General features: G+C 36.8%; 1 protein-coding gene across 5 annotated transcripts in view; it reads left to right on the top strand.

The window, feature by feature from the left end:
* Positions 1 to 19,996, top strand: part of SPOP (speckle type BTB/POZ protein) — a 67,466-nt gene that overhangs the window by 19,198 nt on the left and 28,272 nt on the right. Inside the window, exons 2-3 of one of the 5 annotated variants that reach the window (XM_072780149.1) lie at positions 39 to 85; positions 14,816 to 14,867. The exons of 1 other annotated variant lie outside the window; for it this stretch is intronic. The gene's annotated coding sequence lies outside the window, so the exon portion shown is untranslated. Of the gene's footprint in view, positions 1 to 38; positions 86 to 1,452; positions 1,827 to 14,815; positions 14,868 to 19,996 lie in introns of those variants that run through there. 3 more of the 5 variants (XM_072780146.1, XM_072780148.1, XM_072780147.1) reach the window with 3 other exon arrangements.

Below are 19,996 nucleotides of genomic sequence, written 5' to 3' on the forward strand. Positions count from 1 at the left end.
TATTCCTGTTTTCAGTAAATCCTTGTTTAAATTTTTAGGTCCTGTGTTGTCTGCTTTTGACTTGGTAGAAATCTTGTTTTTTGAAGTAAGTGTCTTAATTCTTTTACCTATGGTGGTTATCTTAAAATTTATACAAAAACTGTGTTGTATTTTGATTGCAGTGGTGCTTACATGTGATTTTTGTCAAAATTCACAGAGTGTACACAAAAAGTTCAATTTTACTGCATATAAAAACTGTAAAAAAAAAAAAAAAAGAGAGAAGGAAAGGTGCATCCAGAGTTTGGATCCTTTTTTTTGGGGGGGGGGAGGGGTGTTTGGATCCTTTTAAAAGGATCTGGTTAGAGCTTTTTATAATGCCAAAACCTCATCTTAACGAATTTCTCTAAACTTTGTCTCCAGTTCCTTAACCAAGCTCACAAATACTAAAATGGATGGATTTAAATGTATCCATTCTTCTCTTACTTGATTATCACTTCTGGAAAGCAGAGAGGCAAGAAAAGAGCTGAAGAATCTACATACTGGATAGTGAGCACAGTTCTGACTCCAGTCTCCGAACTACCCACCGCCCCCACCCCCGCCTATAAACTGTGAATGATTTCACTGTAAATGTCTATAGTGCTTTTTAAAATAAACAATTTTTTTCTTTTTTTTTTTTTTTTTAAGATTTTATTTATTCATGACAGAGAGAGAGAGAGAGAGGCAGAGAGGCAGGGACATAGGCAGAGGGAGAAGCAGTCTCCATGCAGGGAACCCGACGTGGGACTCTATCCCGGGTCTCCAGGATCACACCCTGGGCCGAAGGCGGCACTAAACCGCTGAGCCACTGGGGCTGCCCATAATTTTTTCTTTTTGAATAAGTTCCCATCTCCTTCAAGTATTGTAAGGATTGGAATAGAGATCATAATTTCATTCCAGAATAAAGAATTAGGATAACAGTATCATTTTTATTGTCAACTCTAAAGATATTCTGAATTAGCTAAATTAACATCAGTTATGAAAAGTCAGAGTTCATAGACATGAGATATTTATTGCAGTGATTGGGTTAATTCTAAGTGGAAGTCTCAAGGTCATTGGACATCAGATTTTGACCATTTATTATGCAACAGTAGAAAAATAAGACCCTCCCTTTCTCCACTAGGCTGCCTCGACTATTGTGCCTTGTTTAGAGTGCATGTGCGTTAAAAGCTGATTACAGTGGGGAAAAAAAACCAAACTACTTACTTTGGAAGTTATTTGTATTACATGATCTGATTGGATAAACTTTTGTGGCAAGGATGGGCAGTAACCAATAAATACGTACTTGTATTCCCAGACTGTCTGTAGCCAATCATAAGCCATTGCTTTCTCTTAGGTCATAGTAGTCTGCCATTCAACATAGCAACTCAACCAAATGCTGCTTTAGTTTGTTTTTGACAGTATGTGCAAGCTCAGTATTAAATTGAATGTCTTTGGATTTGATTTTTGGATTAGTTTCAAGTAGTCATTTGTTTTTCTGTCCTTGATTCATTGCCACTTAATACCAATCTCAAATCCAAGAAACAGATTCTTGTGTATCTTGGAAACAGTAGATTGCAGTGAAGGACGTAATTATTTCGTCTCAGTCTGAGGTCTGCCTCTTCAATTATGTAATTAGAATATTTGTTTTTGTTTGGTTTATAATTTTTATTTGAAAACTCTTAACCTAAAATTTTTATCTACTAAGCTATGAACTTCAGTCTGGTAGATGGGACATTGAACTCCATTAGGTAGAATTTGCCAGCACCTAGAAGATTTTAATTTTTCTTCAGCTGCAATCTTAAAGGGCTGACCAATCATAGGCCTTACAGGTAAGGGCTTCTTTATTAGTAGTAGAATTTGCGGACCTCTCGCATGATTTTTTTTAGTGTCATGGGCAGGACCCTTGCCAGGTAACCCTTGTGTTTGACTCTGCATCCCATTTAGTTCAACTCCTCCTCCCTTTCCCAGTTGATGCCTCATTGGATACTGAACTATCTGCTCTAAGTCCAGTGTCTGTAGTTGGGCCCCATTGATCATTTGTGGTGTATTCAGAGCAAGGGCTGAGAAAACCACTCTCTTTTTTTAAACTCTCACTTTGAAAGAAATGCTTCTGGCTCTCAGTGTAGGATGTGCTGTGCTTGGTTAGTTTTGTATGTAGGCCTTGATTCTGAGTGCTTCAGATTGGTGCTTAAGATTGTGAGGTTTTCTTTTGTGTTTTGTTTTTTAGTGATCCTCTGATAATATAAAAAACTGGCAATTTCTTAAGAGATTTAGTGTTGGGTATGGTTGGTTTACTTGAGTGAGGAGAGGAGAGAATGTGTTGGGAATAATCTCATAGTAGGTGTTCCTAAATTGTATTTTCCCAGTGTTCTTATAAAATTAGGAGGAGCTCCTGCCAAAAACAAAGTATACTGCATTAGATATACTGCATTTTCCTGACTCTAAAATAAAAAGGTTTTTTTTTTCATATTTCAGTGTAACACAAAAGTATTTTTTGTTTTTTTCTCTAGAATGTAGAATGTGACCGTATACTACAATTGAAGATGTAATACTGATAATTATAGGAAAGTAAAATGAGAACTTTTGTATATATTTATTATGTTTTTAGAAATACATGTGCTCCCCCCATACATGTGCATATACACACACTATAAAAGTCACTTGATATTTAGGTGGTCCTTTGTAAATACTTCCTACTAAACTAAAATGGTAATTTTCAAAGTGGATGAATACTTTAAAAATACATCAAGAGTTGCTTCCTATATGCTTTATTAGCAGTTTTATCACCTTTGGAATCATATACTATCCCATTTAATTTGAGAATAAATAGTTAAATTCATAGGGATCCTTTGCCAGTGACAAAGATAAGGAACTAAATTGACCTCACTGTGTTGATAAACCTCTCTAGGTGAAAATAGCCAGATTATATGTGAAGGAATTGAGCTGTACATGTCATTAAATCCACAACCCGATCTAAAAGCTACATGTTCTTGGGATTCATAGACTCTGCAGTACATACAAGTTGCTCACCTATGCTCCTTTTGCTTCCCACCTGAAATTTACTTTTCTATCAATATCTTCTTACACCTCAAGGAAACAGCAACACTTAAATCTTTTTTTTTTTTTAAGATTTTATTTATTGGGCAGGGGGTTGGGGTGACTGGATGATGGGCACTGAGGGGGGCACTTGGGATGAGCACTGGGTGCTATGCTAAATGTTGGCAAATTGAACTCCAATAAAAAATAAATAGAAGAAAAAAATATTTTATTTATTTATTCATGAAAGACACAGAGAAAGAAAGGCAGAGGCATAAGCAGAGGGAGAAGTAGGCTCCAGGCAGGGAGCCCGATGCGGGACTCGATCCTGAGACTGCGGATCACGCCCTGAGCCAGGGGCAGGTGCTCAACCACTGAGTCACCCAGGTGTCCCAGCACTTAAATCTTACAAACAAAAAAGTACCACATATCATGTTTGCTATATTTTTCTTTGAAGTTGTTTACTTAATTCATAAAAGATATTTCTGACCTCTTTTTTTTTTTTTTTTTTTTTTTGTTTAAGTCTCACTGGTTCTTTTTGTTTGTTTTTCTGTCTTTGGCCATGATGAGTATCTGTCCAGTGGATAGATGCTCAAAGATGCAAGGAATCTGGCAATCATTGGGGGAGTGTGTACAACATTTGTAGGGCAATTTGGCATTATCTATCAAAATAAACAGTGTACAGGCTCTTGGGCTTGCTTGCATATATGTTCAGATACACTTGTTTGCTAGGTTGTTTGCTGTAGCATACACTTGGAAACCACATATCAGGGTACACTGGAATTGTTTGCAACCTTTAGAAAGAATAGGTCTATGTGTGCCTCTAGGAAACATGAATATGTGTGTGCACGCTCGCGTGTGTGTGTTTGTTGGTACATGCCCCCTTTTGATTTTGTACGTTTTTTGGATTTGTTTCTGAAGCTACAAAACAGTGGTTGTCTTTAGGCTTTAGAAAGAGGGATTTGGGTGTCTGGAAGGAAGCTTTTACTTTTCATTCATAGCTTTCTATAGCTTTTGAATTATTTGTACCGTATTTGTATTGATTTTAGTTTTCAGAAACCATATATGAAGATTGGCAGATTTTTTAAAGATTTATTTGAGAGAGAGTGCAAGTGGAGGGAGGGGCAGAGAAAGAATCCTCAAGGAACCCCCTGCTGAGGGCAGAGCCTGACACAGGTATCTGTCCCTTGACTCATGAGATCATGACCTGAGCCAAAATCAAGAGTCAGACACTCAACTGACTATGCTGGTGTCCCAAGGCAGATATAATTTTAACTTTATTTCTAGAGGGGCATAGACTTGTGCTCTGAGAGAGACCTTGGACAGTCATCCTCAATTTAAGGCTGAGAAAACTCAGATTTAGGAAAGCATCTAGAAAGCCTGCACTAGAATTTGGGTCCCAAGGACAGCAGAAGCTTATGAATATATTGACTTGTTCTATTCTTATTCTATTTATCTAACTGATGTCTATTTCTCATTGTGAAGAATTGATTTTGGAAGACCCAATAAAATGTTGACCTTTAGTAAGATAGTTCTTAAGGTAACTAGCTCTGGCAGTAAAGATAAAGTGATAGTGGTAACTTTTACCCACATTTTGTAACTTTAGAGGCCCAGTCCCTTAAAAGTGAAATTATATATGAGTTCTGTAAGCTTTGAATGTTAATTTGTCCAGAGCTTCCCTGTTTAATTTGAATACCTCACTGACTCTTCTAGAGTTTTCATTTTTATTTATTTTTTAAAGATTTTATTTATTTATTCATGAGAGACACAGAGAGGCAGAGGCATAGGCAGAGAGAGAAGCAGGTTCTGTGCAGGGAACCCGATGTAGGACTCGATCCCAGGACCTCAGGATCACGCCCTGGGCAGAAGGCAGATGCTCAACTGCTGAGCACCCAGGCATCCTTCTTCTAGATTTTTTATTTTTTATTTTTATTTATTTTTTTTTTCTTCTAGATTTTTTAAATTGGTTTTACTGAATTTTCATTCTCTCTGGTATCCAGGGGTGAATAGATGAAGAAATTATTTTTGTGATTCAAAAGGGCTTGCTATTTAAAGGCAAAGTGTACTGTAAAAGATAGTAGGAGAATTGTTTAAAGGAAGAAAACTTATATATTAAGGAGAAGCTCTCAGTTCCTGAAAGTCTGAGCAGTTCTTCTTTTAACTCTGAGTCTTGGGATCCCTGAGTAGCTCAAAGGTTTGGCGCCTGCCTTCAGCCCAGGGCGTGATCCTGGAGACCTGGGATCGAGTCCCACGTTGGGCTTCCTGCGTGGAGCCTGCTTCTCCCTCTGCCTGTGTCTCTGCCTCTCTCTGTGTTTCTCATGAATAAATAAATCTTAAAAACAAAACAAAACAAAACAAAACCTCTGAGTCTTTTTCCTGGCTTTTCAAGGCCAGAAAGATTTTCTACTTTATTCAAACTAAGCAGAGGTGCCTGGATGGCTCAGTTGGTTAAGCATCTGACTCTTGATTCTAGCTTTCAGCTCAGGTCATATCTCAGGGTCATGATCTCAAGCCCTGGGGCGGGATGGGGGGGGGGGGGTTGTTCTGCACTCAGCAGAGAATCTCCTGGAGATTCCCTCTTTCTTCTGCTTCTCCTTCTGCACCATTCCCCACTTGCACTTGCACTCTCTCTCTTTCTATAATAAATCTTTAAAAAAAAAAAAAAAAACAAAGAAATTGGTAATGTTAAGGCTAGTAGTTCAACATGGGACTGGAAATATTCAATGAATATTTTTTATAGTTGATTGACTCTAGGGCTCCAGCAATAGAAACATATTTACTAATGTTAAGATTAGTTGTTAGGGGATTCCTGGGTGACTCAGTAAGTTAAGTGTCTGCCTTTGGCTCAGATCCTGATCTCAGGGTGCTGAGATCGAGCCCCATGTCAGGCTCCAGTCTGCTTCTCCTTCTCCCTCTCCCTCTGCTCCTCCTTCCTGCTTGTGCTTGTGTGTGCTCTCTCTCTTTCTCAACTAAAACCTTAAAAAAAAAGAAAATATCTTGAGGATCAGAGTCAAATCATGTCTGTGCAGTTTTATTTATTTATTTTTTATTTATTTATTTATTTATTTATTTATGATAGTCACAGAGAGAGAGAGAGAGAGAGAGAGGCAGAGACACAGGCAGAGGGAGAAGCAGGCTCCATGCAGGGAGCCCGACGTGGGATTCGATCCCGGGTCTCCAGGATCGCGCCCTGGGCCAAAGGCAGGCGCCAAACCGCTGCGCCACCCAGGGATCCCCTGTGCAGTTTTAATCAGTAAAGGTTTGGTTGAATTAAAAGGGAAAAGAGGCTCATTAGAGGGCCAAGAACAAATAGAGTGGCAATTTTATGTAATCCCACACCCTTAGGGAGGAATCCAATCTGTATAGCCATGTTATTAGCTTTGTTGTTGTTAATGTAGACTGAGCAATGGAAGTGGATAGTCTGACAGTTGACTGAATTCGAACAACCACATGAGGTAAGACTGGATTGCTAGACTGGAGGATGTCAATGGTAGATGTGTTTGCTGCTCTGTTTCTAGTATCCTTTCTAATAATGGAGACCAATTAGAAACCAGTTAACACCATTTCAGGCAAGAGAAAACTACGTGGAGCCCAGGTGGCTCAGTGGTTTAGCGCCACCTTCACCCAGGGCAGGATCCTGGGGACCCGGGATCAAGTCCCACGTTGGGCTCCCTGCATGGAACCTGCTTCTCCCTCTGCCTGTGTCTCTGCCTCTCTCTCTCTCTCTCTGTGTCTGTCATGAATAAATATATAAAATCTTTAAAAAATACATAGAAATGGATAAATGTGGAATGTGTTAGGAAGCAAGCATGCTGACAGGACTTGCTGATAAATGGGAACCCTAGGAAAAGAGGGTTTTTGGCTTGAGCAATTAGGTAGAACAGGGTGCTGTTTAGTATTTTAGTCATGGTAGACATCTCAAATAAATATTAAGGAATGGTAGAAATTGTGCTTTTTAATTCTGTTAGCTTATGGCAATGGAGAGAGCTCTCGGGGAGAGATGCTGGTTTTTTGGAAACTCAGGCTAGAAAATTACTCTGGTATGTTAGAACACTAGACATTTTATTTAAAAAAATTAATGACAGTTAGATGCTAAAGTATAGAAAGTCATTCTTAAAGTATTAGGACATATGATTTGTTCCCAGGGTCCAACCTTGAAAGCAGGCATGAGCCTATCAATGATTAGCCCTGGTCTCCCTTAATAATGGTGCTCAGAATTCGTTAAAAAAAGAGCATACTTTTCAACAGTGTTGCCACTTGAAAATGAAGTGGGAATTGAAAACTAGGGTATAAAAATGTATCTTCTATCAGATATTTTTCCATTTCCTACATGTTGACTAAAAGACCCATACCTGACGGAAGAATCACTTAGTCATAGGAATGATAAAGTTTTGGATTAGGAGAACTCCAAGAGTTGAGTTCTGAACTCAGATCTCTTCATAGCCATGTGACCATGACCTTTGAGCTTCTGTTTCCTTATTTGTAAAATATTTGCCCCACATGCCTCATGGAGCTGTTAAAAGTCCCAAATAAGATCTTAAATACTTTAGAGACTGAAGCAGTGACTGATGTTTGTGAGGAAATGGTTATATAGGCACATTTAACACAGGATGACCTCAGAAGGCCTTTTAACAAAGACCAAGAGGATGGGGAAGTAGTGCCGTGGGTCACCCTCTGTTGTGAATCTTGAGGCTGTGGTTTCCACTAGGTTGTCATACCTAACTGTATGGACCTATTTATTCTCAGTGGTCTTACAATTCTTAACCAAAATGCCTTATGAAACAGTCGGCCCCAGATACATTTCAATACTATAAAGATAATAAAACATAAAAGAAATTTTGGTTTTGCTGTCTTATTTGGTAGTTGAAGCTGTATTGCTGTATTCCTGGCCTTCATGCCAAAATGAAAGGCAGCAAAATATGGTTAGTATTTTTTACTTTAAGTTTTCTCCCCTTTAGCTGACCTTAAGGCTCTGGCATGGGATTTCGTTTGGTTTATTTGGGAGTATCTTTTCCTTAAGAAGTGAAAAGTATAAATATGCCAGAGGCTTACTAGTATATGAAAGCAGCTGTTGGTCAGCAAGAGAATGGAAGGGGAAAAAAAAGGATTGGGGATGGCAAAAAGCAAAGGAAGAGGGAGGAAAAATGTAATTAAAAGCGGAGAAAAAGCTTCAATCATTTCAAAAAGTCTCAAGTTTCCTTTAAAAAAAAATATGTCTTTGAGTTCAGGCACAAAAATTTGAGGTGATTACAAAAGGAGGGATTAATCCTTTGAGGGGAATGAATAAAATTAGGGAAGACTGGAAGACAGAGCTTCAGGAGGTTAGATCATAAGATGGTGGAGAGGAAAGAGAAGGTCCTTTGTGGAAACGTGGCTGATTTATAAGGATATGCAATCTCTGAAGATAGGCTGGATTGCTGTATTAGTTGTGTGTAAAATGTGCTTTATTGGGGTGCCTGGATGGCTCAGTTGTTTAGGTGTCTGTTGATTTCAGCCCAGGTCATGATCCTCAGGGTCATGAGACTGAGCCCCATGTGGGGCTCCATGCCCAACACTTAAGCTTCTCTGTCTCTTCTCCCCCAACTCCCCCTGGCCTCATGCTCGCTCTCACATATGCTTTTTCTCTCTCCAAAATAAATAAAAATAAAACAAAATGTGCTTTCTTGCTGAGATATATGAAGTCAGCCTCTTCCTCCCTCTGCTTAAGTAAGCCCAGTGCTATGTAATTCTGGTCAACTGGAAAAAGTATTTTTACCAACAAGAGCTAGTTTTTTCATTGTTGAGAATATCTGGACTGAATTCACTGGCCTTTTTTTTTTTTTTTTTTTTTTAGACTACATTATTGTCTAAGAGATTTCTCTGATGTTTTTAAAAAATCTTTTCTAATTTACTTTTCCTTCCGAATTCATGGTTTTTGAAACTTTTTTTTTTAAAAGGCAAACAAAAAGTGGAGAGATTTTGACAAACTTCTCTAGCTGAAGTCCCCTATTTACTTTTTCTGTTCTTTTTCCCCACCCTCACTCCCTAGAGACAGCCTATTATCATGAATTTATTTCTTTATTTATTTTTATAGATATAAAAAATTTTATTTATTCATGAAAGACACAGAGAGAGGTAGAGACACAGGCAGAGGGAGAAGCAGGCTCCCTGGAGGGAGCCCATGGGACTCGATCCCAGGTCTCCAGGATCACACCCTGGGCTGAAGGCGGCGCTAAACCACTGAGCCACCCGGGCTGCCCTATTATTTTGAATTTAGTGTGCATTTGCAGTGCAGTGTGTGTGTGTGTGTGTGTGTGTGTGTGTGTGTGTGAGAGAGAGAGAGAGAGAATATGTAAATTCTGTGACAGTCATTTGGTGATTTTTGTTTGTTTCTTACTGTTTTTCAGGGTCTATCTGAATGCATATAAATCTCAGTCCCTCGTTTTAGCTATTTAATTTTTATTTCACTATGAATATTTTAGTTTTCCAAACCCTTTGATGGATCTTTAAGTTGTTTTTATTTACAGACAGAACTCCAGTGAACAGCAGCCACATGTGTATCCCTGTGCTTTCCTTGTTGTTAGTTGTTGGTTTTGTCATCCTTGTTGTTATAGTTTTTGCTGCTTCCGTGGCTTGATTTTTTCCTAAGTATCTTACTGAAATTCTCCACTTGTCCCACCACTTTGATATTCACATCATCATTTGGGGGAGAAGGAGGGATGAGGATACCCTTTCATAACTCAGAATACCAATTTTATTAGGGTGAGAGGTTCTGAAATTTTCTTTTCCTATGGATTCTCTTTGGAATCTGATAACTTTGGCAACTTTTGCATTTCAGTATTTTGTTTTTATTGTCTCATATCCAGTAGCTGTTTTTCATAAACATCAATAACTCCTCACCTCTTCTGTTTTCTCCCTTCTTCTTTATTCCTTTTAACTCCTAGAATACTTCCTACCCACTAAGTGTAGGCCTATTCACTGATCTCCAGGCCAGTTCAGGCAATTCTTGTGTTACTAATAAATTTAGAAATTCAGCGTGATCTAGACAGAGCTGATATTTATGAAAGAATTTCTTAGAGCATTCTTAGCCAAAGTAAGCATTAAAAAATATAAGCCTTCACCTTATATTAGAATTATTATTGATAAATTTTGTTCAGGGACCATATGTTTCAGTGACTTTCATTTATAATTTCTTTGGACTCTTTAATCCACTATATTTATTATTGCAAGGTTGAGTATATTTTTAGTTTTTATGCTCCTTGTCTTTTCCCCTTTAAATGTGGATGCTATTCAGAGCTTTGAGCGTTTTTGGAATGCTGAAGTGTTACACATGAAAACTGTTACTCTTCTCTAATAATACACTCTCCCTGCTGGGAGTGTTTGAGTAGGACTTCCTTTCTTAACTAATTTGGGCCACCACCTCATGTATGAATATATATTCATGACATTTTAACCTCATGAATATGTGTACTATCTTAAAGATTTGATAAGAATTTCTTTATGAAGTATTTTTTAGACAATTGATAAAACCTTAATGTAGAAGCCTTGGTAATAAGTATAACTATGAAATAGCAGATGCCTGTATATTTTCTTGCAAATTTATTCATATCTTAGGATATGGTTCAGGTCACAAGTATTGTGGTTGGAAAGTAACTTTTGGATCTAGACTTAACTCCAGTTTTAACTTGAACAAAGTATTCCATCAAAAGTATAAGCTCTGTCTATATGCTTAGACATATCTGTTGTGTCACTCAATAGGCAGTTTTGTTTAGTGAATTATTTCCTGCAGGCAATGTAATTACTAAGTTTTTTTTTTTAAAGATTTTATTTATTTATTCATGAGAGACACAGAGAGAGAGAGAGAGAGAGGCAGAGACACCGGCAGAGGGAGAAGCAGGCTCCATGCAGGGAGCGGGACATGGGACTCAATCCCGGGTCTCCAGGGTCATGCCCTGAGCTGAAGGAGGCGCTAAACTGCTGAGCCACCCGGGCTGCCCTTGAAGGGAGTTCTTTACCTGCTCCTTTTCACGTCAATCCCACAATTTATATATGCTGGGGAGAAATAATCCTATTTTTAATCTTTCTTTAGAATAAGATTATGTTCTTATATGATTCACTAATAGTACGGAGTTTTGTTTTCCCTTTCACTGGAAACTGCAATAACAATCTTTGATACCTAACTCAAAAATAATTTTTAAAAAATTAAAATTAACTTTTTTAAACTACAATAGATTGTAGTCACCTTCTTGGGATATTTCATCAGGATATATAACAGAAGCCTTCTGTTTCTGTAGGAGTAAGAAATATAAAGAACTTTCTTCTCAAAATTATATTTTGTTTACATAATTTTTTAAAAACATCTTTTTCCCCTTCTATTAAAACATGCTCATTTAAAACAAAACAACTTAAAAAGAGTAAAGGAGGCAGTCTGTCTTTGTGCTGCTGCTTGTCAAGAAGTTCCTGTAGCAGGTCCACCGGTATACAGCTCACCAGCACAGTATAAGGGAGCTCTTGTCTTTCTGAGGTTTCCCAGCATTGTTATTACTAGAAGAGGTACTGCACATTTGTTAGGGGAAAATGCAACTTAGTTTGTATCAACTTTTTGTAAGTCTTACCTTACCTGTTATTAATACTAAGAAACCTGCAACTTGTTTGTGAAACAAACTTTAATAAATTTGACATAGAGGAGCACCTGGGTGACTCAGTGGTTGAGCATCAGCTTCAGCTCAGGTCATGATCCTGAGGCCCTGGGAGCTTGCTTCTCCCTCTGCCTATGTCTCTGCCTCTCTCTATGTGTCTCTCATGAATAAATAAATAAAATCTTCTAAAAAAAATTGACATAGAGGGGAAACATTTTTCTTTAATATATGGAGGTATTGTCTAGTCTTTCATGAATGGAAATCCAAAAGAAAAAGATTAATTCAGCCATTTATTAAATAAGTGTTTATTTCTGGCTTCCCTTGTGCTAGACACAGTTTGGGTGCAAACAAACAGGAATTTTTCTTTTGTACATTCCAGATACAGTAGGATAGATGATTTTATGTGCTAGACGAAAAAAATGAAGTAGTGAAGGAGAACAGGATGGTAGCCTTGGGGGTAGGGATGGTATTTTTAAGGGTGTCAAGGAAGGCCTCACAGAGATAGTGACTATTACAGAAAAACCCAACAATGGTGAGGGAGTGTGCCAGGAGAATATCTAGGGGAAGAGTTACTCAGGTGGAGAAAAAGTACAAAGCCCTGAGGCAGGAATGGGCCTGTTCTGTCTCAGGAACAACAGCAAAGAAGGCAGTTTGACTGGAACATAGTGAGCTTAGGAAAACATAATTGGAGGTGAGGCCAGAGAGGTAATGAGGTCTGATTGACAGGCCAGGCCTTTTTCAACCCTTACAAGGATTTTGGCTTTTATTCCAAGTGAGATGGGAAGTCATTGGAGGTTCCATCAGAGGCCACGATTAAACTATAAAGGTAATAACAAAAAATACTGTATCTTGGCTTTGCTTTCAGAAGCTTTGGATTATTTCTTATACTAATGTGGGTTTTAACTAATGGCTCCTGGTAACCATATGTAGATTTAAACTTTTGTGTCCATACTATAAATTTCCCTGAAAATATAGGTCTTAGGTGTTTCATTTAAATTGAAAGAAAGTACGATAGGAAAGACAGTCTATAAGTATTCATTCCTAGATAACCCTTCTTTATTACTGACTTCTTATTATGAATTGTCTTGGAAAAAAATCAGGGGTGTATTCCGTGTAAGATATTGTATTCACTGATACAGGAGGATATATACATATATGTGTGTATGTATGCATATACATATGTAGCTACTCTAATATGTCTTGAACATTTTTATTATGAAATATAAAACAGAAAAATGCATTAAACATGACTGTATAAAGATGAATTATAAAAAGCAAGTACCTTATAAAAATAAAAAATAAAAAAAATAAAAAAATAAAAAGCAAGTACCTATATAACCACCACTTAGACCTAGAAAATTGCCAGCACCCAGAAGTTTGCTGTATTGTGCATTCCTTCTAAATCATAACCCATACTCTTGTGCAGAGGCTGACATTTTTGATAATCATTTTCTCTATGATTTTACCACCTAGGATTTCTTGGAAACCATTATAATTTACTTTTGTCTGTTTTTGAACTTTATATAAATAGAATAATACATCTGTGTTGTTCTGTGCCTTCTTTCAGAACCTAACAATATGTTTGTAACTTTCATCCATGTTGTTATATAGAACAATAGTTCAATAGAACATAGTTCAATTTCATTACCATATAAGCTTCCTAGTACATGGATGTACCATAATTTATGTATACATTCTACTGTTGATGCTTTAGGCTGTTAGAACAATGCTGCTATGAACCTTGTTTATGTGTGCTGATGGATGTCCTGATGGAATTTCTCTGGGCCATATTTGGGAGTGGAATTGCTGGATTTTTAGTTTATTAGATAATAAACTTTTTCAAAAGTGGTTGTATTATTAATTTGCGTTCCTACCTACAGTGTGAGACGTGTCCCTCTGTTCCTCCCAGTCCTCATCAGTATTGTCAGACTCCTTAAATTTTGCCAATCCATTGGGACTGAAAGTGTTCATTGTAGCAAATTAATTGAGAGACCAAAGCCTTAAGCTTAAAAAAATTAGAGTAAGGAACTAAAAGTATTGGTTTCTGTTTTAAGAATCACCAACATTCAGAGCATTTTTATTTCTTAAGAGTTGGTTGGCATCTTCCGCCTAGCAGTATTTAACAGAGTTTTAAGAGGTATTTGTCTACTCTCAGAGGGTCAGGAACCTTGTCTGGTTTTTTGTTGTTGTTATTGTTTTTACCACTGTGTCTGAAAGAATGCCTTGCACAGTTGGTGTTGAGTAAATATTTGTTAAATGAATTCAGCCTGACTCTTGATACTCTTAAATCTTCTGATCAAGGTTGACCTGTTTTAGCATCAGTAGTTGAGGACAGTTTTTAGTAAGGGCTCCTTCCATTATTAATGATGATGTTAGTATTGACTGATTTATGAAAATAAGAGAAGCTTATTTGTATATGTACCAGTTAAAGTTAGTGTTTACATTTTCAAGAAAAGATTCTATTTTTAAGGAATCACTCAAGTGTGTATGCAGTACTTCATTTTTCCACAAAAGGGAAGAGAGTGCTAGAATTTTCTGCCTATGTTAGGCTTCTAGAAGCCTGGCAACCACTCTTATCTCTGTTTCTGTTTTGAGTTACTTTGTAGACTTTGGGAGATAATTAGGGTGGTGGTGGTGTTTTAGCCAAGACATCTCCCCAGTCTTCACCAGGAACCTCACTGTGGTAGCAGTTGTTAAAACTGTAGGATAAGTGGCTTTGTTTAAATGTATCTTTCTTAGGGTAATTGACCCACAGAGCACTTTTTATAAAGGGCATTTTACATAAAGAGAAAATCATTCTTTCAACAGTTTGTGAGGTAGCCGACACATGTGATGCTAACACCCCCATGCTTGTACGTGTTGACATGAAGCAAACCACTTACTTCGTTTTTGCTGCACTCATAGGCCAGTTGATTAGAAGAATTAGCTTGGATTTTTCAGACTTTCATATATCTAAGTATATAATCTTTTTGAGAGATGACTAGAAAATAGAATATTCAGAACTATTGATAAAACAGAAGAATGGTAATTTTGACTAGTAAATCCTAGCAAATGTATTACCTGCTTTTGTAAAATTTTCCCTCTCAGAATAGCCAAAATAAGTAAAGACTTGTATGAGATTCAGAGTCTAGTTAAGTCTGATTCATCATCTCTATTTCCAACAGAGATTTCCTGTTAGACAAGACAAATTAGAGTTCTTCCTACTGACTTAACTTGGTGAGTTTTTACATAGTTTTATTTTAAACATAGTTTAAGATTATGAGGAAAAAAAGCAAATGAAATATACGAAGATATTTACCATGACTTTAAAAAAATGCACATCTGGAGTACAATCTACTGTTTCATTTCAATGCAAATGGTATGTAAAGTTGGAAGTCATATAAAGTAAACATGTAAAGTTTTTGTTTCTTTTGAATAATGAGCATTACAAATGGTGTTAAACATTTTTCATAAGTGACTTCAAAAGAAGTCTTATTCGAAATATTCTTTCTTGATGTAAACATAGCTATTTGTTCAGATCTTCTCTGGTGACTACAGCTTGTAATAGAAGGCTTTACACTAATGGTGGAAGGGAGAAAAGTTTGGATTTACATTTGTAATCAGTAATATAGAGACCTTAGAGTATGATGATTTTTCTCCCTAGAAAAGATCTTCAGGGAAATGAGAATTACAGTTTATAAACAGAAATAAAGCAACTCAGGGGCTTCATTTTACAATGTTCAAGGCATTTGATTCTGAGCAGATTGCCTTTGTGTATGAATGTTGAGCTCATCTCTGTATGGGTAACTTAAAAATTGTTTCTACCATTCGGGCCAGCATCTTAAAAATTTTACTTTTTTAATGCTTCAAATGTTTATGTATGTTTTTACAGAGTTTTATTGGGTAAAATAGGTATTATTGCATTTTGGTCTTTTAAAATCTGACAAATTGTTAGGAGCCAGGAAATTCTGTTAAGACAGACATTCTGTCTAACTTTCCCCTGTTTTGTCTGCCTGTGTGGTTTTACTTTTTCCTTGTGTCATGAATTTTGGAATGAACATTTAAAACTGAGAACTTCCTGCTTGTCCTTTGTTCCATTTAGCTTAGTTAGAACCTTAACGTTAACACAGAAATTGGCTTATTCTTAATAACTTTAGAATAAGAGGGAATTTATTTTCTGCAGATGGTTTCTAAGTAAAGAGCATGGACCTGGATCTATGTGAAAGTCATCAGGTTTTTTCTAGCAAGACCACAGTTAAAGGAGATTAAAGCAAAAATATACTTCGATCTCTCTTTCATAGTTGAAGGGAGTTCTAAGCATCTCTTATAAAGAACAACATCTTCAGAGAATACCACATTCTATACTGCTAGATAGTAGTAGTTAATACTTAAGAGAATAAGGGTACCTGGATCGCTCAGTGGTGGAGCGTCTGCCTTTGGCTCAGGTCGTGATCCCCAGGTCCTGGGATCGAGCCCCGCATCCGGCTCCCCGCAGGGAATCTGCTTCTCCCTCTGCCTATATCTCTGCCTCTCTCTCTCTGTCTCTCATGATTGAATAAATAAAGTCTTTAAAAAAAAATGCTAGAGAGAATTGGTTGCCCTTGTAGTATACCAGATTTTCTGGAGTAGATGGGCCTTTTCAGCTTCTAATTTAATGAACTTAGTCCACACAGTACCCCTAAGACCAGTTTGGACGATCTTCTTTGATATGTATTCCTTGAGGTCTTTCTGTAGCCAACTTGTGTTGGCAAGAAATATTTTTAAATGGCATGACTAAAGTATAGATGGCTGAAGAGAACTGTATGTTAGATTTGGCTTCTAGAAAAGCCAGAGGACCCTGTAGGGTTATGCAATCTCTGCCTGTTTGCTTCATGAAATGAGTCTTCTGTTTTTGAATTCCTTGCAGATTGGACACACTTAATTGTATTAGGGCCAAGCCTTTCATTTGTTTACTATTTGAATTTTATGAGGTTCTCTGTAGTTGAGGGTGAAAAACTATAATCTCCCAAATCTCGAAACAGCTTTGAGAATATAATTATATAATAAACATATCTTCTTAGCCATAAGGTTTTTTCCCTCTTCCTCCTCCTCTTCCTTCTTTTTTTAAATTCTGTTCTAGCTCTTGTTTTAGAATGAATTTTCTCAACCTAGAGGAGAAATCTTTGATAACACGTGGGATGTGTTAAAATATTCATCTTTCCTAAGTTTGCTCTTTGTGGCCCTAGAGATTTTTGTCCAAGTCATCAGTGTAATCAACACAGTATTATAATTTGCAGAAAGAGAGAAATTGCTGATTATTTGGTTCTGCCTATCTAACTTCATTTCTGAAGGTGTTTTCCTTTGGAACTGAGATCCGCTTTGAAGTGAAATAGCCCCTTTATAATCAGATTTGTTTACTGATTTGAATTCATGTCATTCCATTTCAGACATCTTCCAAATGATGGATTTTGAAAGTGGTTTGTGGAGAAGCTTAATCTGATGAACCATATCTACCTTTTTTTTTTTAAGTAGTTGGAAGAATTGTTTTTGTTTTTGTTTTCCTAGCAGGGGTTCAGTAATTAACAACAGAAGCACATCACCTGATGGTATTAGCCCAGACCTTGTGAGACCTATGCTTATTGCAGCCATGATTGGTTGTGCTGGATCCCCTATGCTGATCTTGTGCTGGATCTAAGAGGAGATAAGATCGTGTTCTATAGATGCATTTAGCTCAGTTAGTCATTTTTACCTAAATTAAAAAGCAAAACAATTCAAAAAGTCTTTTTTTTAAGGTCTCAAGAGATGCTATCCTACAAGACTGCTGAATGGCATCTGCCCCTTTCCAGGACAGACCTTTGCATTTGGAACAGCATGCATTGCATTCTCCTTGGATATATTTTTGAGGTAGTGAACTATGCTAGTATGTCTGTATCAACAACCCTTATATAATTGATAGTTTTTAGGGAGAGGGAATGATTCCCCAGCCCTTAACTTAAATTGGCAATAAATTTTTTTACTCTTTCATTTTTCTGATAACTGGAAGAGTTTCATCCAAAGTGAGAATTATTCCATATTTTAACCTTTGAGCTGGCTGCTAAGGTCTCCTTGGGGACAAGGACACTTTGCAGTTATTTATAACCTGTAGAGAAGGGCAGTAGGCTGTAAACAGCCAGCACACACTAAGGTTTGGGAGCCAGTGGGAGCTGTCTGTTGGTTATCCTACTCCTTTCCATGACTTGAGATTCTTTCATATACCTTCTTGTTCGTCTTCATCTTGGCTTTGTCTGGATGAGCCTCACTAGCCAGGCTATTTCTGTAAATCTCTCTCTTACAACACTTAGATTGAGAAGAAGGTAAAATAGCCTTTTATGTTATGAAAGTGTATCTAACCCGTACAATCATTTCAGTAGCTATGCTCACCTAAGGTATCTGTAAACTGAAGAATCTTAAAAGTAGTGATCTGCATACATATTAGTATACTTGTTTCTGAGTTTTCCTTGAATATAATAGTTGCAAGAATAATTCAACTCTTAATTAGATAAATATTTGGCAGTGGCAGAAGATATGTTCTATAAATTAGCCTGGTATCGAAAACTTAGTTATATGTCTAGGCATGTTTCAAAGGTATGTCTGTCTCTATATATTTATACAGGGACATGTTTACATGTGTATATATTCAATGTTAAATATCTTTTCTCTGTACTTCATTTTTAAGAAAATCAAACCTCACATCAGATATGAAAATTTAATGTCAAATCTAAGTAAAGATGCTAAGGATCTGCCTCAGTTTTATTGATATGTTGGAATTTTATTATATAGACTACAACTTGAAAGAACCCTCAAGGTCTATCTTGAATTCCTGGTAGCTATTGTAGTGATACTTTTTATAATCAGGACTGGCCTAGTCTGGAAAATATGCTTATGTTACTGTTGTCTTAGGATTTGGGAACTCCCCATTTAGCTTTAGAGGCTTAATTACCTTTTTCTCCCAAGTTTTCTTGGACTTTTTTTTTTTTAATTGAAGGAGAGTATAGTTTTGGAACATACTGAATGAGTTCTTTGAAATTGGAATGAGATCAACTGATACTTTTCTTTTTGAAAATGTTTTATTGTTTTAAAAATGCGCCTGGATTCCTATAGCTGATATTCACTCAGCAACTCCCAAACTTTAATCTTCTAACTGGAGCTCATTAAGGAAAAATATGATTCTCAAAGACAGTAATCTAGTTATTCAACAATTTTACTGAACAAATATTTATTGGGTGCCTGTTATAATACCATTTTAAGCATGGGGAATACTCTTCCCTGATTGAGCTTAACTTCTGGTGGGAAAGACAATAGACAAGTGAGAAATTGAAAACAAGATCATTTCAGGTAGTGATAATGAAGAAAATAAAAAAAGGTAAGGTAATGAGAGGGGCAGGCTGGAAGTGTGGGGTCAAGGAAGGCCTCTCTGAAGAGATTATATTGATAGGACACTTAAATGATAAGGAGCTAGCTATGAAAAGATCTGAGGGAAGACAGAGCTTTCCAGGCTGAGGAAAAAGCCTGATGTGCTAAGTAGAATTAAAGACCTGAGTGACTAAAGCACGGTGACTTGAAGGGTAAGTGTTAGATGAGGTCAGGGACATACACTGAGGTCTTGGCAGTCATGACAGAGGTAGATTTTACTCAGATAGCAGTGGAAACCACTGGAGAATTCCTAGCTTGTCTCTCATAAGGGTCTGATTTGTAAGCCATCTCATCATTTAGAAAAATTAATTGTAAAGGCTACTAATAGCTTTAAAATTTTTTAAATTTTATTTGGAAAGGTAATATATTCACATGGCTCAAAATTCAAATAGTACAAAAAGGAAATACAATGGAAAGTCTCATTCCCACCCAAGTACCCCAGTTTCCCACCCTTGGAAGTAACCAGTATTCCTAGAGTCTTACATAGCTTTATAGAGAATATTATGTATATGTTAAAATAAATAAATATTTTTGCCTCTTTAAATAGGACCTTCTCATTTTTTTCCACAGATTTTTGTTACATTGTCTATCTGTATCATAATTCATTTAATCAAACCCTTGTTGATGGACTTTTAGGTTGTTTCCATTCTTTTGTGATTACAAATAATGCCACAGTGAAAAAATGTTTTATATTTGACATATTAAATATATCAGTAGGATAAATTTCTGGAAGTGAAATTGCTGGATCAAAGGATATGTGCATTTCTTATTCATTCTGATATACATTTCCCTTCATGGAGAGTGTAACAATTTATACTCTAATCAGAAATGTTCTCTTTACCCTGAGCAAGTGTTATCAAACATTTTGATCTTTGCCAATTCACTGGGTGAATCAGTGTGTGGTTTAATTTGCATTTATCTTATTATGAATGAGA

Source organism: Canis lupus, chromosome 16 (assembly GCF_048164855.1).
Source record: "Canis lupus baileyi chromosome 16, mCanLup2.hap1, whole genome shotgun sequence".
NCBI lineage: Eukaryota > Metazoa > Chordata > Mammalia > Carnivora > Canidae > Canis > Canis lupus.